At 38.7% G+C, this 23,934-nt stretch overlaps 1 non-coding gene across 1 annotated transcript; it reads left to right on the top strand.

The window, feature by feature from the left end:
- The first annotated feature begins 16,951 nt into the window (after positions 1-16,951).
- On the top strand, positions 16,952-17,145 carry LOC128066276 (U2 spliceosomal RNA). The gene has a single exon (XR_008201185.1). It is a non-coding gene; the product is annotated as a U2 spliceosomal RNA (small nuclear RNA).
- Positions 17,146-23,934: the final 6,789 nt, after the last annotated feature.

Below are 23,934 nucleotides of genomic sequence, written 5' to 3'. Positions count from 1 at the left end.
AATAAGCTTTATATTCCATCTTAGGTCAAAAGAAATCTCTGGCACTAAAGCAAATTTCTAGCACATTTCAAATTCAGTCACAATTTTGACTCCCCTTAGAAATAGTAGTGTTCAGAAATATTAAAATCTAAGTCCAAAGCACTCATTTATGCTATAGTACCATACAGGTAGCTAGCTAGGCTGAAAAGTCTGATAACTTAATTTTTTTAAACAGGAAAAAATTAGTCTAGACAGCATCTACAGATAAACAACATCATTGCTTTCAATGATCTGGCTCAAGAGAGAAAGCAACAAAAAAAATCTGAGAGTAATTTGATTTTAGGAAAGAAAAGCATAATAAACTGCTACTATTATGAAAAAATGATGTATGTTCCAAAGCAAAATATCTGCAGCAACAAGAACACATTCAAAATATCTTATTGAAATGCCAAGGGAAATGCTGGCCTCTAAAATAAAGTGAGGAGCTTGAATACATCTCAGAGGACTATATGCAATGTTATAAGCAAATCAAGATGTTTCAATTATCACACACATTAAAATAATACCCAGAACTAGAGACAACTACCCACATTTTGGAAGACTTCAGAGGTGAGACTGTGAGTTGTCCTCATGCATAACCTTGTATTATGGGTTATGCTTCACATACCTGTCTTTTGGCCTAAACTGTAAGCTCTTAGAAAGCAGGGACTTCAGTACCTAGCTCAATTCACTGCTGATAGTGAGTTAGTCTGAATTCTCCAGGGGAAAAAAATGAATCTGAATCCAGAGCTTATCAGCAGGTGCAATCCCAGGGCAGCAAAAATGAAGGAAAAGATAAACGGAAGAAGATAGATAGTCAGAAGATGGAAGGAAATACAAGGTAATGCACTGACCTCATTGGCTACTAGTCTATAACAAACAATCGCCTTACTGGTGTTCCCTTCTGAGCCATGCAGGACATGTCTGGACAGATAATCAGGGAAAACCATGACTTGGAACAGTCTCTTGTAGGAAAAAATGGAGAGGGAATTTGTCTGCTAGCTCCATCCTGATTTCTGTTCCTCACTGGTCACAGTTTGTTCTATGAGGATTTAATACCCCTAAACACCCAGACTGTGGCCTCTTCAGCAACCGCTAGGGAAAATCCATCATACTTCATACAAATCTGGAATTGCTAAGAGGGGCCAGAGACTTGAGGCATCAGTCTCAAGTATCATAAATTCATGACCCTCCTCCACATAGCCCTTTACAACAGTAGCTATGGCAAAGCCATAAAAACCCAAGCTTTGGGGATCAGGAGAGGCTGAAAGAAGGCATCCAATATAGCCAGTGTTGGTAGATACCTTAGATACCTGTGTTCAGAACCTTCTTATAGTCTGGATGACAAACAGGAGACTAACAAGTATTCAGTACCTCTACAAAGTCCAGTTTTATCCATCTTTATACATAAATCTAACTTACCTAGTTAGCTCCAGTCCTTTCTCCCTGACACCAGTAAGATATTTTTGTCTCAGAGATGGGGATAAAAGATGAAAGATTTTTATTTTCAATGCTCTTATAAGCTGATCTTTTTAAGAGCAATCATCAAGTTTTGGTCAACTTGCTCATCTCAAGTCTTCCCAATGACTCAAGCTGGCCTCAAAATCTCTAAAATGAAGCTTTCTCTTGGGTAGCAGACCAGATTAATTCACTTGCTTTCATTTTATACAAACCTTAAGTACCTGAATTTGAAATATAAGTAAAGGCACATTTTGTGTGTAAAATTTGAAGCATTCAAGTTCACTGATTTTTAAGAAATTGTCAGTAATTATATAATTTTGAAGCTGGTGAACTATGCTTATACTATTGTCACTTACTGGGACTAGTTTAGATGGTAACAAGCATACCCATTATCATTTTTAAGAGTTAAGTCATGAATTATCTGAGATCTTTAAGATATCATATTATATCAATCATATTATGTGATATCTTTAAGAATAGATGCTCATAAAATGCATCTGCCTCCTATTCTTGCTGCTGCTGCTGCTAAGTTGCTTCAGTCATGTCCGACTCTGTGCGACCCCATAGACGGCAGCCCACCAGGCTCCCCCGTCCCTGGGATTCTCCAGGCAAGAACACTGGAGTGGGTTGCCATTTCCTTCTCCAATGCATTAAAGTGAAAAGTGAAAGTAAAGTCGCCCAGTCGTGCCCGACTCTTAGTGACCCCATGGACTGCAGCCTACCAGGCTCCTTCATCCTTGGGATTTTCCAGGCAAGAGTACTGGAGTGGGTTGCCATTGTCTTCTCCCCCTATTCTTGCTAGTGTTATAATTTTGCAGATGAGGAAACTGAGTCATCACATGACTGAATTTTGGGACTCAAGGCCAAGTCTTCAGTCATCAATACTTGTGTCCTTTTCATTATATCATGTTCATGGTTCCATCCATCTCAAATTTGTGTTATCATCAAACTTTACCTTCATGCAGAGCATCAATAAAAATATTGACTGAGGCTACAGTATTCTACCTAATATGTATCTTTAGGCAGACGTAAAGCTATTAACAGATACTCTATTTATAGTATGATTCAACAACCCAGCTACTTACCTACTTTAAGAGTCAATAAGCCATACTTCACCATTAATCGCCAAGAAAATAAAAAAGAGAGTTAACAACCACAAGAATACTATTATCTATCATTTGAGGGAGTGGAGCACCAGGTACTATCTTATAATCTTCACATACATTATTACATTTAACACTCACAACAGCCCTGCAAGGCAATATTATTATTTTTCTCATTTTGCAGACAAGAAGGGACTCAAAAACATTAACTAACTTGGCCAAAATTACCCTGCTAGCAAGTATATGCTTTTTTCCATTGACCCAAACTGCCATATATTTGCAAAGTTAAGTAAGGTTAGCGAAAGCGTGTTTATTCTCACATGTGCATTAGCTCTTTTTAATATTTATCACAATTTATTTTATATTCAAAGAAATTGAGGCTCATGAAATTTAGGTGTTTTTTCCAAATTCTTATAGCTATTAAGTATCAGAACTGGGATTCAAAGCTTGGAATTCTTTCTATTCACTGCTTCTCACTGAATACTATCAGTTGAAATCAAGACTGCCTATGTTCAAGACAGTGTATGCTAATCTATCATCACAGAATAGTATCTAAAAATCAATTCTACAAAAAATCACTTAGAACAATTGTTTCCACAGTTTGTACCTTCTGAATTAGTGAGAAACCTCTAAGTCCACTGATGTAACTGTAATTTTATGCTGGAAACTCCCAGGGATTTTAGCGAAGAGAGAGATGAGAACTTAGGAAAATATAACAGCCTTATACAGATATTGAAGATAGAGGAATAGCAATAAAGACTTCCCCGGTGGCTCAGATAGTAAAGAATCCACCTGCAACGTAAGAGATCCAGGTTCAGTTCCTGGATCAGGATGATTCCCCTGGAGAAGAGAATGGCTACCCACTCCAGTATTCTTGCCTGGAGAATTCCATGGACAGAGGAGCCTGGCAGGCGACAGTTCATGGGGTCGCAAAGAATCAGACATGACTGAGCGACAAACACGCATAATAAGAATCCTCAAAACAGCTGACATCTTAATGGTAAGCCTAAAAGACTGTTGAAGGAAGGAAGATAGGACTAACAAGCTAGAGGTGAACAGAAACAAAACATCCTACAATGAAGTACTTTAATACACTGATATAGAAAACTTCTCTTAAAGTTTCTCTCATTTCCCCAGAATATGTATTAGGAATAGGTTTGGCTGCATATAACAGAGCAATCCAAAGCGATGGTGGAAATAAGAATGTTTGTACCTTTTTCGTATGTGTGTGTGCACGCTGAGTCATGGCCAACTCTTTGCATCCCTATTGATTGTAGCCTGCCAGGCTTCACTGTCCATGGGATTTTCCAGGCAAGAATACTGGAGCTGGTTGCCATTTCTCCAGGGATCTTTTCTAACCAGGGATCGAATCCAGGTCTCTGCAGATTCTTTACCATCTGAGCTACCTCTTCTGTATAATGGCCAGAAACTGTCCAGTATGGAGTCTCCAAGTGTTAGAGAGCCAAGATCTTTCTTCACCGTTGCTTTGCCATTCTTGGCTGCCATCAACAGGTCACCTCCTGGTTCAAACTAGTTGCTGGGGCTCCAACCACTATATTCACGTTTCAGAGAATAAAGAGTCTACTCTTTCCCTTTTAAGGAGACTTTCCAGATATAAATCACAGTTTTTCCATTTATATACCACTAACAGAATTTCATTCCATAATCACATTCACACTTTGTTGCAAGGGAGGCTGTCCTGTAGCTGGATGTATTATCCCCAAATAAATACAGGATTATATTACTCTGGAGGAAAGAGTATGGATATTGTGATGTGCAATAAGCAGGCTCTGCCACAGATGGATAAAGGATAAAAATAACAATAAAAACAACAACAATAATAATATAATTCATTCAATCTACCTACCTCCTCAAAGATATCCACATCAGGATATTTCAATGCCATAAGTAAATTGGCACCATAGTACAATATTCCAGTTACAAAATTTTAAATCAATTTAGATACTTTTGTAGTAAGAATAAGGGGAATGGATTGACTATGAAGCCAAAGAATGAGAAAACTTGAGTTTTGTATATACAAAAATCACAATATTCTTCTAATCTGACAGCTGGCTTTTGTCCTCAGGCTGTGATGGCTGGAAGCATATGATAAGAAGCTTTCACATTTAATGTCATCTATATTCTCACGCTGTAGATTGTTTAAATTGAACTTGCAGCAGCTCTCTTTTCTACTCAACTGTATTCACATTTTAAGAAAACACAGCTCAAATTTCAAGGGAAAAACTCTATCAAAAGTTATATTTAACTCCTGTATATTCAAAATACTGCATATAAATTAAATGTTCACTACTTTCTAAAATTGGATAGAAATGTGCAATTAAAGAAAAAATTGAAAAAAATAAGGTATATGATGCACAACTGTTCTTTTAAGTGTATTTTTATTTCCCATAATTATAATAATTGCTAACATTTATTAAGTAATTACTATATGCCAAGAGCTTCAGTGCGTAATTTTTCTCCTTAGGGTCTGTCAACCATTCAACCTTTCCATAAATATCTGCCAAACATTTCTTATATACCTAGCACTAGATAGGGGTACACAGGCAAAAAATAGATACAATTCTAAGAAAATGGATAGTATTCTTTTAAGTGAACCGAGAAATTAAATAAGTACATTCTAATTCCTGAATACATGAATTCTGAGACAGACCACTGAGGCTCAAATTCTACTCCATGAATTCCTAGCTGTGGGATGTGAGGCAAATCCACATAACTCTTCGAAATTTCAGTTTCCTCATCTGAAAAATGGGGATAACAAAGTCCTGAATGAAAAAAGTTGTGTAAAGCACTTCACTCACTGTTTGGCACAATGTAAGCATTCAAGAAGTGTTAGTTATTATTATTTGCACAAATAATAGCACCCAGGGTGCTAAAGGACCACTAGGAAGGATGATGCTAAACTCACACAGCGGGCTAGGAAGACTTAGAGTATCTGAGTTGATTATCGAAGGCTGCACAACTCAAATATTCCTCTAGGTTCTCCACCTTTCAGGAGTCAGCCTTCTTTTTCATATCCAAATAACCCTGACCCACATCCCTGTAAAAGCAGAAAGTCTCATCTTTCACTGGGCTTCCTTCTCAAGGGCAGCAGTGAAATCTCTAAGAATGATGACAGATTCCACAAACCCTGGGACTCCCCAGGCTGGATGCCCTCTCTGGGTAATGGCTCTACTTTGGGCACAGCGTGCCTGCTCACACCTAACCAGCTGTCCCAGGCTGTTTCTGCTTTCCCAGTTACTGCTCAACCTCACGATGGACACAGAGCCCTCTACAATGCCCCAAGACAATCTAAGAAGGAGCTGCATCTTTAAATAAGGCTTCATTGAAAGATTAGGAGAACAGAAATACACCAGGAAGGTTAACCATGACTAAAGATGGTTACTCTGAGAGTCACAGCCAAAACACAAGTTCACTATCTTCTCTTAGCTCCCACAGGTCCTTTCCTGATGGGGGTAGGAGCCAGCTGTGTATACTCTACCCACAGGAATCCTTAGATACCTCCACATTTCAGACTCCAAGCTCAATTCCCTCTTTGCCCCCAAGGAAGAAGGAAAACCGCTCCCCAGCCCAAGGCCCTTCCCTTTCCCATCCCTGGATGTCGGGTGCATGAGCACCCATTTCCTTCATGGTAATACTTTCCTTATATCAAAGATACCTAGGACAAGCATGTGAGTCTTCAAACACTGCCCCAAATCAAGGTTACATCATCTTAACTCTGGGGTAGAACACCAACCACCCAAGCCTTCTACTGCTGCTTCAAGCTTGTCTGTATCCGTATTACAGACCCCACGCCTTTGGTCTTGAGGTAAAAGGAAGTTCAGGCCTGCATGACCTTCCTGCTGTGGTTCCTGGATTTTTATGGACACTTCTTGGGGGGAAAAAAGACACCTAACTCCACGGACACATCATTTTCAGGCAAAGGACAGTCTAAATCCAGATACAGAGGCATTTTTTTTTTTCCATTAGCTTTTTGAAATACTACACTTACATTATCAAACAGAACATTTAATATGTTATTCTGAAGCTTTTGCATTTGGAGCTATTACCATACTTTATTTTGAGCAAACTCCAGGAGATAGTAGAGGACAGGGGCGCTTGGCAGGTTGCAGTCCATGGATGGGGTCACAAAAAGTGACCCACAAAGAGATGGGGTCACATCTTAGCAGCTGAAGAACAGCAACAAACCCTGCTTTATGGGCTTCCTTGAGAAAAATGGTTAAATATTTTCTTTACAAATACGTTACTAAAACGATTCATCCAAGTGGTCCACCCTCAAACAAAGGGAAGTCTCACCTTAAAGACAAGTGTTTCACTGTGGAGTACCTCATTTCCACAGAGTTCTGCTCTCAGCCAGATTCTGTGTTAGATATGCTTTGCTTTTCCCCAAAGTGTATCCTCAGTTGTTTAGAAATAGCCAAGAGCATTTTAAAAACATTAAAGAACTGTTTTATTAGAAGGTATTTTAGCATTCTGTTACTACTGAAAACATAATACCTCTTGGCAGAAACTCTATCAGGGATATCAGACATATAAGCAGGGCTTCCCTGAGCAGCAAGTAAAGAATCCACTTGCAGTGCAGGAGACCCGGGTTCGATTCCTGAGTTGGGAAGATCCCCTGGAGGAGGATATGGCAACCCACTCTAGTACTCTTGCCTGAAAAATCCCATGGACAGAAGAGCCTGATGGGTGACAGTCAATAGGGTCTCAAAGAGTTGGACACAACTGAGCCCGAGCACGCAAGATACACACCCAAGACTTACAAGCTAAAGATCCTATCTAAACACCAAGGGAACCACTTTTTGGACAGTCAAGAACCATTTGGCATTCAAATGTGTACCCCTAAAGGTTTTTATTTATATTACTCAAGCAATAATTTACAAGTTCAGTGACACTTATATTTTTAGTATAATATTACTCAGGGTATAAATCAAACTATCTTCGATCATCTATTCACTGACATCTCTCCTCTGCTCAGACAAGCAAATTTAGGTGAGTTTAGACTTTCCACCAATATATCAAGTTTTTCTTTACTCTCTGCAATAAAGAACTTTAAAAAATATTTTTATTACTATTGTTAGGTGCTTCAGTTCAGTTCAGTCACTCAGTTGTGTCCGACTCTTTGCAACACCATGAATCACAGCACGCCAGGCCTCCTTGTCCATCACCAACTCCCAGAGTCCACTCAACTCACATCCATCGAGTCAGTGATGCCATCCAGCCATCTCATCCTCTGTTGTCCCCTTCTTCTCCTGCCGCCAATCCCTCCCAGCATCAGAGTCTTTTCCAATGAGTCAACTCTTCGCATGAGGTGGCCAAAGTACTGGAGTTTCAGCTTTAGCATCATTCCTTCCAAAGAAGTCCCAAGGCTGATCTCCTTCAGAATGGACTGATTGGATCTCCTTGCAGTCCAAGGGACTCTCAAGAGTCTTCTCCAGCACCACAGTTCAAAAGCATCAATTCTTCGGCACTCAGCCTTCTTCACATCCATACATGACCACTGGACCATAGCCTTGACTAGACGGACCTTAGTAGGCAAAGTAATGTCTCTGCTTTTGAATATGCTATCTAGGTTGGTCATAATTTTTCTTCCAAGGAGTAAGTGTCTTTTAATTTCATGGCTGCAGTCACCATCTGCAGTGATTTTGGAGCCCAAAAAAATAAAGTCTGACACTGTTTCCACTGTTTCCCCATCTATTTCCCATGAAGTGATGGGACCAGATGCCATGATCTTCGTTTTCTGAATGTTGAGCTTTAAGCCAACTTTTCACTCTCCACTTTCACTTTCATCAAGAGGCTTTTTAGTTCCTCTTCACTTTCTGCCATAAGAGTGGTGTCATCTGCATATCTGACGTTATTGATATTTCTCCCGGCAACCTTCATTCCAGCTTGTGCTTCTTCCAGTCCAGCGTTTCTCATGATGTACTCTGCATAGAAGTTCAATAAGCAGGGTGACAATATACAGCCTTGATGTACTCCTTTTCCTGTTTGGAACCAGTCTGTTGTTGCATGTCCAGTTCTAACTGTTGCTTCTTGACCTGCATACAGATTTCTCAAGAGGCAGGTCAGGTGTTCTGGTATTCCCATCTCTTTCAAAATTTTCGACAGTTTATTGTGATCCACACAGTCAAAGGCTTTGGCATAGTCAATAAAGCAGAAATAAATGTTTTTCTGGAACTCTCTTGGTTTTTCCATGATCCAGAGGATGTTGGCAATTTGATCTCTGGTTCCTCTGCCTTTTCTAAAACCAGCTTGAACATCAGGAAGTTCACAGTTCACGTATTCCTGAAGCCTGGCTTGGAGAATTTTGAGCATTACTTTACTAGCATGTGAGATGAGTACAATTGTGCAGTAGTTTGAGCATTCTTTGACATTGCCTTTCTTTGGGATTGGAATGAAAACTGCTCTTTTCCAGTCCTGTGGCCACTGCTTAGTTTTCCAAATTTGCTGGCATACTGAGTGTAGCACTTTCACAGCATCATCTTTCAGATTTGAAATAGCTCAACTGGGATTCCATCACCTCCACTAGCTTTGTTCGTAGCGATGCTTTCCAAGGCCCACTTGACTTCACATTCCAGGATGTCTGGCTCTAGATTAGTGATCACACCATCGTGATTATCTGGGTCGTGAAGATCTTTTTTGTACAGTTCGTCTGTGTATTCTTGCCACCTCTTCTTAATATCTTCTGCTTCTGTTAGGTCCAGACCATTTCTGTCCTTTATCAAGCCCATCTTTGCATGAAATGTTCCCTGGGTATCTCTAATTTTCTTGAAGAGATCTCTAGTCTTTCCCATTCTGTTGTTTTCCTCTATTTCTTTGCACTGATCGCTGAAGAAGGCTTTCTTATCTCTCCTTGCTATTCTCTGGAACTCTGCATTCAGATGCTTATATCTGTCCTTTTCTCCTTTGCTTTTTGCCTCTCTTCTTTTCACAGCTATTTGTAAGGCCTCCTCAGACAGCCATTTTGCTTTTTTGCATTTCTTTTCCATGGGAATGGTCTTGATCCTTGTCTCCTGTACAATGTCACAAACCTCATTCCATAGTTCAGGCACTCTATCTATCAGATCTAGTCCCTTAAATCTATTTCTCACTTCCACTGTATAATCATAAGGGATTTGATTTAGGTCATACCTGAATGGTGTAGTGGTTTTCCCTACTTTCTTCAATTTGAGTATGAATTTGGTAATAAGCAGTTCATGATCTGACCCACAGTCAGTTCTCAGTCTTGTTTTTGCTGACTGTTTAGAGTTTCTCCATCTCTGGCTGCAAAGAATATAATCAATCTGATTTCGGTGTTGACCATCTGGTGATGTCCATGGGTAGAGTCTTCTTTTGTGTTGTTGGAAGAGGAGGTTTGCTATGACCAGTGCATTTTCTTGGCAAAACTCTATTAGTCTTTGCCCTGCTTCATTCCGCATTCCAAGGCCAAATTTGCCTGTTACTCCAGGTGTTTCTTGACTTCCTACTTTTGCATTCCAGTCCCCTATAATGAAAAGGACATCATTTTTGGGTGTTAGTTCTAAAAGGTCTTGTAGGTCTTCATAAAACCGTTCAACTTCAGCTTCTTCAGTGTTACTGGTTGGGGCATAGACTTGGATAACTGATATTCTGACAGAATGTGGTCCACTGGAGAACGGAATGGCAAACCACTTCAGTATTCTTGCCTTGAGAACCCCATGAACAGTATGAAAAGGCAAAATGATAGGATACTGAAAGAGGAACTCCCCAGGTCAGTAGATGCCCAATATGCTACTGGAGATCAGTGGAGAAATAACTCCAGAAAGAATGAGAGGGATGGAGCCAAAGCAAAAACAATACCCAGCTGTGGATGTGACTGGTGATAGAAGCAAGGTCCGATGCTGTAAAGAGCAATATTGCATAGGAACCTGGAATGTCAGGTCCATGAATCAAGACAAATTGGAAGTGGTCAAACAAGAGATGGCAGGAGTGAACATCAACATTCTAGGAATCAGCAAACTAAAATGGACCGGAATGGGTGAATTCAACTCAGATGACCATTATATCTACTACTGCGGGCAGAAATCCCTCAGAAGAAATGAAGTAGCCATCATGGTCAACAAAAGAGTCCGAAATGCAGTACTTGGATGCAATCTCAAAAACGACAGAATGATCTCTGTTAGGTGCTTAGTTGTGTCCTACTCTTTGTGACCCTGTGTACCGTAGCCTGCCTGGCTCCTCTGTCCATGGAGTTCTCCAGGCAAGAATACTGGAGTGGGTTGCCATTCTCTTCTCCAGGGGATCTTCCTAACCCAGGGCTCAAACCTGGTCTCCTGCATTGCAGGCAGATTCCTTACCATCTGAGCCACCAGGGAAGCCCACTGACTATTACTGTTACTATTAAATGTTACGATTTAACTGAAATTTTCAAAGAGAATATTTTGCTAGCCACTTCAATGGATTGTTGGAAAATCAGCTGAGATAATAGAGTAAGGATAGAACAACTTTTAGGAAACTATGTATAAATTATTATCATTACTATCTTGTTAAGGTGGGAGAACGGTAGATAATGGTACAAATGGCATTTAATAGATGGCCTGTGACAATGAATGGTAAGAAGACGAACTCATGTGTATCGAGACTAATTTGGCAGTTAAGTATATCTTAATCCTCACAACCAATGTATGATATTTCTATTTTAAAATACTTAACTGAAGATAACAGAGGTTAAATTACTTGCCTTATAGCCACAAAGTTAATCAAAACCTGAATGGGGCTTAAACACAAAAGAGAGGGCTTAGGAAACATAAGCAGAAAAGTAGCAAGAAAAGGACTGGCCAACCTACATCCCACAGTTGCCTGTCTAACTTTGCCTGGTTCTCTCTTAAGTAAAGAATTTGAGAGTTGTCCTTCTCTAGCCCTTGCAGTTCAGCCTCAGCCCCAGAGACCACCCAAGCACTCTGGACCCTGGCAACTCGACTGTGAGAGTGAGAGCTGGCACTTGGAGGTGGTACCCTGTTGCAGGTCAAGTGTCTGGTGAATCTGCTCTCAAGCCCTGAGGATGCACAGACCCACCAGCTACAGCTTCCTCTGGCCTCCACCATTCTGCCCAGGTGATAAAACTGAGGTTCTAACTGGGCTTTCCCATCTGAGTTCAGGCAGGATGAGGCTTTGCCTCATATGAAGGTCTGTTAAGTCTGCCGTAAATGAAAAGTGCCCAAGGTGAAAAGAGGCTACATGCTGCAAATGCGCAAGAGGGCCACAATTTATCAAGGCATAGCTTGACTGGAGTTGCAGAACAAGAACAGAAGTCTGAGAAGAGGAAGGTACAATGAACTTGTTCCAATTGCTAACTCTGTGACCGTTAGCCGATGTTTTTAGCTTCTTTGGGCTTTACTTTCCTCATCTCTAAAATGAAGGTAAGGATATCCATATGACTAGGTTTTTTGTAATAATTAATTTAGACAATCTTTGTCAAGGATCAGGAACAGAACTAGTTCTGTAAAAGGCATAAATAAATGCCATATATCATAGGTTCTAAAGTGCACATTCATTTTCACATTTTAACATCTCTGAATTGGAATGAATTTTATGTTGTGTTACAGTTTAGTCAACAGGATTTTTCTGCCTTTTTAATGGTACATAATGGTACAGTCAATGGCATCTTAAGTTTGATTAAATATCAAAATATCAAAAAAAATCTTTCTCTTACCACAGACTTCAAGAACATATTTTATTCCCTCCCAAACCTGACAAGTCATATAGCAAAAATAAAGCATAAGTAAAATAATGGACAGTGCCTTATAACCATTTAGAACAATTGAGAGTAATTTTCCACTTATTTTTTGCCATAATTCCACATTTAGGCTTGTGAAAAGAGCAACTGAGATTTTTGTGAAAGGGTAAGATCTTTAAAGAGGGCTCTCTTTTGCCTTTTTCACAGACAGCCTTGGTTTAAAAAAAAAATTGCTAACTCTAGATAATGCAGTTCTATAAGAGGAAATATGTTCACCTTGTCTAAAAAAATGTTCCAATTAGATTATACTGGTTGATTCTTCCAAATCATCACACAGGATAAATTGTTTTGGTCCAAGTCCTGGTTTTAAAACTGATTCATGTGAGAAGAGCCAAGGGCAAATGAGTCTTGCAAACATACCTATACTCTCACTGGTCACTTGTCCCTTTGTTTCTGAGATGCCCTTTCTGCAGTCCTCTCAAAATTGTCATCCCCAAACCACCCAATAAAACAAGAGAGACAAATTTAAATAATAACTATATTTTAATGCTAATAACTATTGTTAAATTTGAGATGAAATAATGGTGAAAGTGAAAATGTTAGTCACTCAGTCATGTCCGACTCTTTGAGACCCGAGGGATGGTAGCCCACCAGGCTCCTCTGTCCATGGGATTCTCCAGGCAAGAATACTGGAGTGGGTTGCCATTCCCTTCTCCAGGGGATCTTCCCAACCCAGGGATCGAACCCAGGTCTCCTGCATTGCAGGGAGATTCTGAGCCACCAGGGAAGCCAGAAATAATGGTACCTAATTCTTTAAAGGTACATATTGAAATTTTTGTAGATAAAATGATATGTCTGGGAATAATCTAGAATTGAGGAAAATGTGTGAAGGTACAGATAAAAAAGTCAGTCATGAAATTATTGAAGCTAGATGTGGGTGCATAAGAGGGGTTCATTATACTGTTCTCTCTAGTTTTGCATATATTTGAAATTCTACATAATGAAAAGAGTTTTTAATATGCCACTGTGGAAAGTACTGCAACATGTTTTACACCTAAGATGAATGAATCTTATAGAATCTTCAGGAAGTACTAGAACGGCATACATGCACATACATAAACTCCCATTCTTTCAAAGTGGTCAAATATTTCAAGATAAAGAAATATCATAGTCTGGAGGAAGGACATATTTAAGTCAACACAAAAGTACTTCTCTCTAGTTTTCATCCAAAAATGCACCTTTGGATAGATTTGGCTCCAAACTCACCAATCTTCCTGCATCATTACTTCCGGAAGATTCGCAATCACCTATAACATTAATTATATTGTTAGAATATCTTGGAAACAATTGTGTGCATTCTCATGAGTCCCCCATGTTAAGGGTTCCCATTGGCACCAGGAGCTCTGTGTCTGCCACCCCATGATTTTACACCTACTAGTGCTAGCAAGTGATTTTATAAAGCTATGCATCCCGGGCTCCTCTTCTGCAGTATTTTGGCTCACGTTTTCAAGACCTTAGGTGCAAAAAAACATTATATTTTCCTAAACAAGTCTGCCAGGGCAGAACCTAGGCCCAAACTGGCAGCAATGATGGCAACTTCAGTGCAAAATCAGCAGCCAAGGCAGCAGTGATCACAGCCACGTGACAAAGGAGGTTTCTGCACACAGGTACCTCTGGGACCCATGGTGGGAGGCTCTCACCCCTTCATCTTTAGAGCCTGACTGGGGCATCTGCACAAATATTAACTCTGGCCTGAGGCTGGGACAGGAACTGCCAGCACATAGGCAGTAAGCTTTGTCAGTAAATTATTACAAAATAAAACTGTACACATGAACGCTGCAAGAAAGCACATCAGGGAGTCATTATAATCTTTTGAAGTGTTTAGAATCCCAGGTTTTCCCCGGAGAAGGAAATGGCAACCCACTCCAGTATTCTTGCCTCAAAAATTCCATGGACAGTGGAGCCCGGCAGATTGCAGCCCCTGGGTTCAGGAACAGTGGAAGCTACTGACCACACACACCCACACAAAGAGAACTGAAAGGGCCTTGTTAATGCAGAAGAGGCTGGCACTTACTTAAATATTTCTCGAATGTTAACTCTTAAGAAGTTGAAGTTATCTTGAAAGGATGAGAGCACTCTAAGTATCATTGGGGGAACACGGATAATCAGATTTTGGTGACTTCATCAGACTTTTTCCAAGACAAATATACTTTTATTTTGATAGTACAAGACTCTGGGACTCTAGGAATAAAATTGGCCCTATGCACACAACTCTGCGGAACTAGGTTCCTTTTATTTTGTGACAGCTGCTACTCTACAGAAAGATGTTGATTTAGTATCTTGTTTTTAATCCCCATTTTTATTTATTTGTGTTTGGTAAGACCTAAGTGTGACAAAAGCTATTCTTCTGCAAATATGAGGTGGTACTGTGTTCTGTTAGAATCTGAATTCATTCATGGAAACATTTATTTTCAGGTTTACCAACTATATATTCCATGCTATTTTATAAATGACAGGATTCCGGGGTGGAAATGGAGCGCTTTTTCTCCTTTTAATTTCTATTTAAAAAAATTATGTCAGTTAAATTCCACTTCAGTGTTGTAGTTTAGCAAACTTGTTTTGCTTTACGGAAGAAGGAGTGTTAAATTTGATATTTTAAAACATGTTTCTTTATGGTTAAACATGATTTCTCAATGTTATTTTTACCTGTATTTTGCTTTTGATATGGCCAGATAGTCAACTTGTTTTTCATAGTTCCTGATTTTCAGAAAAATCAAAATAAATTAGTTCCCTAAAAAAAAAAGAATCTCAGGTTTTGAAAACAGCTTCAGTATTGCAAAGCACATACCACAGACTTAGAAAACAAATTTAAAGATCAAGACATTTGATAGGAAGGTATAGTACTTACTATGAAGCTTCAGATGAACAAATTATTAATGAGGTGGCTAATTAAAAATTATTTTCTTATAGTTGAGCATGCATGGATAGAATGCATAAGCAATCACTTTAAATTTTATACAAATTATGAAGTCACATTTGGTTTCTTTGTACAACCTCCACAAGTTATAAGAAATGTCAGAGGAAATATTAAAATGCCATTGTATAAATTTACATTTTTAATTAAATTTCAACTTACACAAAAATATTTTGTATGAAGAATGAAATATTTTTAGAAAAAAATATTCCATGGAGCTCATTAGCTCTATAGGTGCTAAAATTTTTATTTCAAAATAATTTATCAGAAACTTATCCCAAATATTGTCTATAAAATAGACTACAAAATACTCTTATTAGCTTCAACAATTGCATCAGCAGAAGGATTCTTGTCAAAATTTAAAATTATCAAAAATTGTTTGCAACGTTTCATTTTTCAAGGGCAAGTAATGTTTCTTTGGATTGTATCAATTGAAAATAAAATTGGTAAAGGTATATATTTTAAGAACATTTAAAGTGAATTTTCCTAAAAGAAAGCCACAAAATTAGGATTAAAATACCACATTGATAAAGTATTATTATATTTATTGTCTTACATAAAGTTATGACATCAAAAACATTTTTTGTACTTTGTGAGTTATATTGTTCCTCATACACCACTGTCACCTCTGTTGTATTTTATAAGTAACAAAGTGTTTTTAAAGGAAAAGCTTTATTTGGAATACTTTTAATGGCACTTTTTTCCCGCCTTTTTCAACAAGAGCCTGCTTTTTCATTTTGCACTGGGCCCCTCAAATGATCTAGCTTGCCCTGTTCACAGAAAAGGATATTTTATAGGTTTTACCTGATTAAGGGAATAGCTATATTTCTAGATGTAATCAAGGCCATTAAATCTATTCATGGTGCTGTCATACGGAAGAAGAGAAAAGCTGTCTCTTACAAATGTTTAACCAGTTTCTGGGGTTTTTTTTAATTAATTAATTTATTTATTTTTTTACTTCACAATATTGTATTGGTTTTGCCATACTTCAACATGAATCTGCCACGGGTGTACATGTGTTCCCAATCCTGAACCCCCCTCCCACCACCCTCCCCATTCCATCCCTCTGGGTCATCCCAGTGCACCAGCCCCAAGCATCCTGTATCCTGCATCAAACCTAGACTGGCGATTCGTTTCTTATATGATATTATCCATGTTTCAATGCCATTGTCCCAAATCATCCCACCCTCTCCCTCTCCGTCTGAGTCCAAAAGACTGTTCTATACATCTGTGTCTCTTTTGCTATCTCACATACAGGGTTATTGTTACCATCTTTCTAAATTCCATATATATGTGTTAGTATACTATATTGGTGTTTTTCTTTCTGGCTTACTTCACTCTGTATAATTGGCTCCAGTTTCATCCACCTCATTAGAACTGATTCAAATGTATTCTTTATAATGGCTGAGTAATACTCCATTGTGTATATGTACCACAGCTTTCTTATCCATTCATCTGCTGATGGACATCTAGGTTGCTTCCATGTCCTGGCTATTATAAACAGTGCTGTGATGAACATTGGGGTACATGTGTCTCTTTCAATTCTGGTTTCCTCGGTGTGTATGCCCAGCAGTGGGATTGCTGGGTCATAAGGCAGTTCTATTTGCAATTTTTTAAGGAATCTCCACACTGTTCTCCATAGTGGCTGTACTAGTTTGCATTCCCACCAACAGTGTCAGAGAGTTCCCCTCTTGGCCTTGTGGCTAAGATCAAGTGTAGTATCTGTTCTTATCAGTTTAATCAATTTCTGTAAGCCAAGCATTATGGAAGATTCTAGTTCACTGGGATAGTGGGGACAATAAGATGAGCTATTGTCTTACACAGATAGCAAACCTGCAACAACAAACTAATTTTTTTCAGGGTCACAAGTAGTTTATACTTGGCATTAAATCTCAAGCCTCTCAAATCTACCTGGTATAGTTTTTACCACCAATTCTTTCTGACTGTATCAATAAAAATTCAGAAAAGCAGAAAGTGCTCTAGGTATTTCAAACAGAATAATGTGAGTAATGACCACCAAGGAAAACCCATTCAAAGGCGCTAGAGCAATGGAAGGAAACAGCTATTGCTGGAGGAGAGATACCCCTGCATTCTCCCTTCCTCCCTTCCTCCCTTCCTCTCTTCCTGCCTTTCATCTTTCACTCCAGGTTCCCATTAGCAGAACTGAATTTTAAGTCAGCAGATCGAAGAGCCTGGAAAACTCGGTCTGTAGAAGTCTATGATATTGAGCAGAACAGGGGAAGGGTGAGCAGGGGATTGAAAGCAAATGACTGGTGCACTGAATAAGCCAGGGCTGATAACTTCTTTAGGTCTGAGAGCTTCCTGAAAATCTAAAAAGGGCTGGTAGTCAGCTATTACTGGCAGTCCTCAGTTCCTGAGATAATGCACATAAAGCCCTTAGCGCAGAACAGGGGATAGAATAAGTCGAGCTTACATCCTCCTCCTCCTCATCATCATTACTTATCACTGTCACCACTATTAAATGGGAAGAGGTTCCCTGGTGGCTCAGATGGTAAAGAATCTCCTGAAATACAGGAGACCTGGATTTGATCCCTGGATTGGGAAGATCCCCTGGAAAAGGGAGTGGCTACCCACTCTAGTATTCTTGCCTGGAGAAATCCATGGACAGAGGGACCTTGTGGGCTATACAGTTCATGGGGTGGCAAACAGTTGGAGATGATTGAGTGACTAACACTTTTACTTTACAGAATTATCAAGGAAACAGGAGAGTTTGCCAAAGGATGCTGAGGCCACCATTCAATGTGTGAAATAAAAAGACAAAGCGGAATACAGTGCTGGTCAGCAGTAGTCTCTCAAGCAGAGCCAACTGTTGGCCTTATAAAGGGTCTTTGTTTGGAGCGAACACGAAGTGCCAGGAATTGTCAGATTTTCATGGGTCAAAGTTTTCACTTGTATGCATTGGAGAAGGAAATGGCAACTCACTCCAGTGTTCTTGCCTGGAGAATCCCAGGGACGGGGTCGCACAGAGTCAGACATGACTGAAGTGACTTAGCAGCAGCAGCAAGTTGGTTGACATCAACTGTATTCCATTGCTGCTCAGGTGAGACTGTTGTTGATTAGTCGGCACTCAGAGGTATGTTTATTGGAGTGATTCTGGCAATGATAAGTTGACTTCATGTGGGGCTTACTGAGGCAAGTTATTTTTGACCGAGTAAACGGGTTTAAAACTGGTTTTGTGGCTACTTGTTATCTTTGCTAATAGCAAAAATCAGCCTTTTTCTAAGTTTATGGGAACTTCTTAATTTTTAATACTTCCTTTTGATTGTCATTTAATCGAATCTTCATGGATGGCACAGATCTTTACCACTATTGATTTTCTTTAAAGGTGAGGTTTCATCTGTGGAAATTTTATTTTCAGTTCACATGTCTATCAGCAGGATTTTATCCTGTTCATTTGTTTGGTCTTTAAACAATTTCTTGAATCATCTGTAAGGACAGTGGCTGTACTAAAGTATCCAAGACTCTGGAAAATACACATTTAACAACAGTGAGACAGGTAAGTATAATTAGAAGAGACTGGAAGACATTTCAAAACCATGATCCCAAATTTCCCAGACCTGTTCATGAAAACAGTCTCAAAGATCCTCAAGTCTATTTCAGATAGTTAGGTTACCTTTCCTTTAGCTTAGATAAGGATTGTTACAAATCAATTATAGTACTTGGGTATAACATATAGTGTTAGCAATCTTCCCTGGTTGGCCAAAAGAAAATCCAAGGCCATTCTATTATCTATAACTACTGGGTTTAAAGAATTTAACCTGGTTTGTTGTGCCCCAGAGTTGGGGATGTACTGTTTAATATCTTAGCCAAAGTAATGGAACATATTTTTGATAAATGCCTTTAGTAGTTTAACTCCTCTGGATAGGATCATTATTCTCAGGATTGACTCCCCATCAAAGATTTTATACTTTTGTCCTCTTTTAAAGAAGATCTAGTCCATTTAGGATGTTTGGATTATGTTAGTTATCTATTGTTCTGTAATAAATAATCTCAACCTTGGCAGCTTAAAACAAGAGTATTCAGTTGTTAGAGGGTCAATCTCACATTGTTTGAGAGTCAAGAATCCAGGAGCAGCATATCAGGGTGATTCTGGTTTGCTGATCTACTTTTTTTAGTCAAAAAACCCATTGACAAATAATATTGTCAGCACTTAGTTTTTGAGCCACAAAGAATATTGAATCAGCAGTTGGTACTGAAGTATCCAAAAACTGTTGTAGGGGTGGGAGGTGGGAGGGGGTTCAGGATGGGGAACTCATGTACATCTGTGGCTGATTCATGTCAATGTATGGCAAACCCAATACAGTATTGTAAAGCAAATTTAAAAAAAAAAACTGTTTTGGCCATCAAACTTCAAAAACACAATCAGATACTTCCCTATTGGGTAAGCATTGTAGAGTTGCTGGAATAAGAGTATTTCTCTGATGGATAATAATATGAAATGAATAAAATATTGGTACTTATAACTTACTAATTGATGTATAAATATGAGTGTTTTTCATTAGCAACAAGGAGTTACTGTATACGATAACATCAGGTTTGAAGGTAATCATAGTATAAGATCTGAAGGTGTTTTGATATATTTAGTTGAGGTTCATGACTATTCTGAGGCAACTAACCTAGCATTGGCTACTGTAATAAGAGATTGGCCTTATAATAGGTATTAGGTCTTAAGTGCATGTCATGTTGAAGTGTTAAAACGCATATAGATGAATTTTCTCATGTTCATACAAAAAGAAAAGTTTATATAATCCAGGAAGATTTTTAAGGCCTCTGTTGAAATCTTTCTGTGTCCATGGAATTTTTCAGGGGGTGCTAGTGGTAAAGAACCCACCTGCCAATGCAGAAGAAAGAGACAGGCACTCTATCCCTGCGTTGGGGAGATCCCCTGGAGGAGGACATGGCAACCCACTCCAGTATTCTTGCCTGGAGAATCCCGTGGACAGAGGAGCCTGGCAGGTTACAGTCCATAGGATTGCAGAGTTGGACATGACTGAAGCAACTTAGCACACATCCATGGAATTTTTTTCCTGTTGCAATTCTGAGACCATAGTTATTCCTTCAGTGAGTTTTTAAATCATACATGGTATAAGAATATTATTAACAATATCAGCTATAATTTTATTGTAAGAAATTTTCTGTGATTTTTTAAAAGCAATCCTTTGCAGTACATTTTATCTGGTAATTTCATTTGCAAAGTAAATCCCTACCTACTACTTTCATAGGAATTGTGTCATAGAGAAGAAAGGAACGCCTTTCTGATAATGATTCCAAGGTATCAATAACAGGTTGGGACTTAGGGAAGGACTTAGGATTCTTAGACATTCCCATTCTTTTAGTGCTTCCAATAAATCCATGCTTCCATACTTTACTATATACACTCAAATTTATCTTTTCTTCTTTCACCACCTGGTACAGTCGGTCATTTTTAATTTAAGTGAAAATTTCTCTTTTTTTCTTATTGAAAATCTATTTTAGATTTCAAACAACTTTAAAATTTTATTCTCAGGGATCTGATGAGATTAATGGTAGATGTAGTGGCTCCATAGCAACAAAAAAAGCAATATTAGTCCCTTCAAGAGGTTAGAGAAAGGACAGGGAAATACTTAGGCTTAATGTTACCCTTGCAGTAACATCAGTGGACCAGTTTGGGATAATTATCCCTCTATTCCTTGTGTGCTAAGTCACTTCAGTTGTATCTGACTATTTACGATCCCATGGACCATAGCCCACCAGGCTCCTCTGTCCATGGGATTTCCCAGGCAAGAATACTGGAGTGGGTAGCTATTCCCTTCTCCAGAGGATCTTCCCTACCCAGGGATCAAACCCAGGTCTTCCACATTCCAGGCAGATTCTTTGCCATTCCTTAGCCATTATGAAACTTTGATTCTTTCAGTTACCATTGTATTTGCAATATCCACAGGTAATCCTAACCACAGGCTCCCAATTTTTCAGGGAATGGAGGCTTTTTTAGTTATTTTTATAGTTTATTTTTATTCATTTATTTGACCGCTCTGAGTCTTAGTTACTACACAAGATTCTTAGTTGTATCATGTGGGAGCTAGTTCTCAGAGCAAGGATCAATCCCCCACCCACACACAGACACTGAGAGCATGAGTCTTAGCCACCAAGGAGTCCCTTTAGTTATTTTTTAACTAGCAAGCCAAACGCAACTTTCAGCTCCTTTAGTTCCTAAAACTCTGGCAGTGTCTAGCCACAACTTGACTATTTTCTAGGTTAGCAATTTTACACTTCACTTTCTTTTTTATCATTAAATTACATATTTAAAATTTGACCCCATTTACAACAGAAGACTTGTCTCTACTTTAGTTGTGGGTTTACTCCAGCTTCTAGAATATTTCCTGAAGTATATTTTTCATGTTTGTTTTGTTTACAATTTGAACCTTTTTACAATTTTTTCCCTTAAAATATTATTTCTGAACTTGTCTTATTGTAGGCAGTTTTTAAATTTGCATAGCTATCTTGGGACAATTTTTTAAAATTTATATAACTGGGTGATTTAAATTTTTTCTTTCCTACCTTTCAGCTTATTAAGCATTTTCCATGAGAGGCTAAGCACTAGCCTAACTAATTGGTATAGATGTATAACAGAGAAAGTTAACTGTGTAATAAAATACTAAATTCTGAAACAAATTTCTATCTGTTTTCCAAAGTTTAAGAAAATCTTCAATTATATCCTTTAACTTGGCTCTAGATGATAATTTTAATTCATCTTTTTCATCTAGAAATTTTATAATAGAATTATTCTTTCCCTGAGAAAACCCTCAAAAAAGAACAGCTCATCTAGAAGGTCAAGTAAAACTGAGTAAAAAGCAAGAAAGAAATGCAAGATGAATAGGTTTCCAAAGGTTACAAAGTATTTGAAAGAGACTACCTTGAGTTAAAAATTTTTTGAGGTCTTAGCATGACACTTTAAGAATCTGACTATAGGTATTTTGTCTCCTAATATTATTAAAGTTCTCCTTAATGATATTAATTTAATGCTTTGGACATGTCAAACATGACATTATTAAGTCAAAATAATTATTAAGTCAAAATAATTTTTTGCTGTTTACCAAGAAAAATACAGAAGTTAGATTATAGAGCTTCTTAAAGGAAATAGAAGCTCTTCCAAAGAGAAGGATGAGATTTGGCAGAGACAAACCCATAACACACAAGGAAGACAGGCCACTACAGTCAGTTTACAGTGTGGGCTTTTGAAGGGTATTTGGGTTCCCCAACCAAGCAGAAACTGGGATTGTCAAGTTGACAAAAACCACACAATCCTTGACACTTGGGTATGGACAAAACAAAGTGAACAAATTAACAAGAGAGTACTTCGTGAAGGTTTTAAAGGGGACCCCAGATAAAGTGTTACAAACCTTTTTTTCCCTACAAATTGACTGTTGGTCTAACAGATCTCCAACAATTAGCCCTCAAGTCTGGCTTGCACTGAAAATGTATCAAGCTTATGCTCCCAGCTGTTCCCTATGGAACTCTCCCTTGTACTTCAAAAGCAACAAAGCTTTCAAAGCAGAAATCCAGTGGCAGCTGTAGAAAACAAGTTTATGGTTACCAAGGGGGAAGGGGACAGGGCAGGATAAACTGGAAGGTTGGGATTGGCATATACACACTACTCTTTGCAATTCCATGGACTGTAGCCTGCCAGGTTTCACTGTCCGTGGAATTTTCCAGGCAGGAATACTGGAGTGAACTGCCATTTCCTCCTCCAGGGAATCTTCCTGATCCAGGGATCAACCCTGTGTCTTCTGAGTCTCCTGCATTGGCAGGTGGATCCATTACCACTACTCCACCTGGGAATTGTATAGCATAAGGAACTCTGTTTAATACTCTGTAATGACCTACATGGGAATAGGATCTAAAAAAGAGTGGATGTATGTATGGCTGACTCACTTTGTCTACACCTGAAACTAACAGAACATTGCGTGTCAACTATGCTCCAATTAAAAAAAGAAAAGGAAAAAAACAAAGCAAACCAACCTAGGAGAAAGCAAAACACAAGAAATAAACAGCACCAAAAGCAAGGCAAGCAGCAGAATACGTAGGTTAATAGCAAAAACCATTTCTTAAATGCGTGCTAAGTCACTTCAGTCGTGTCCGACTCTGTGTGATCCCATAGACAGCAGCCTACCAGGCTCCTGGCACGTCTCCAAAACAAAAGGTATAATGATATTATACAAAGACCTCGGCTTAATTTAGTAAATGGTGCATCTCCAAACCAAAAGATCTAATTGCTCCATACAAAGATCTAGGCCTAAACAAAGACATATTTGGTTACAAATTCCTAGAATAACAAATTCAGTGATATAAACTCAGTGAAGCTACTCAGAGATGAGATGATTGTTGAAACTGGCTCACTTGACAACACAGCTGAAGAATAAATAGAATTTGGGCACAATGTGCCCAGTGAGTGTACCTGTTGGCCTCAGGGTTCCCTAGAATGCTCCTAAATGAGGATCTTTAAAAGAATCTAGGTGGACCCTCCAAAAGTGTCCAGTGAAATAAAAAGACAAAGCTAACTTATTGTTTGTGATACTAAGGGATGCTGGTCAGACACTGTGTTAGAATACATTGTCAATTTTATTATATAAGGATTTAGGGAAGCATCAAGTTCAAGAACTGGTGAA

This window comes from Budorcas taxicolor, chromosome 20 (assembly GCF_023091745.1).
Source record: "Budorcas taxicolor isolate Tak-1 chromosome 20, Takin1.1, whole genome shotgun sequence".
Taxonomy (NCBI): Eukaryota; Metazoa; Chordata; class Mammalia; order Artiodactyla; family Bovidae; genus Budorcas; species Budorcas taxicolor.
This window is presented reverse-complemented; position numbering and strand designations above follow the sequence as displayed.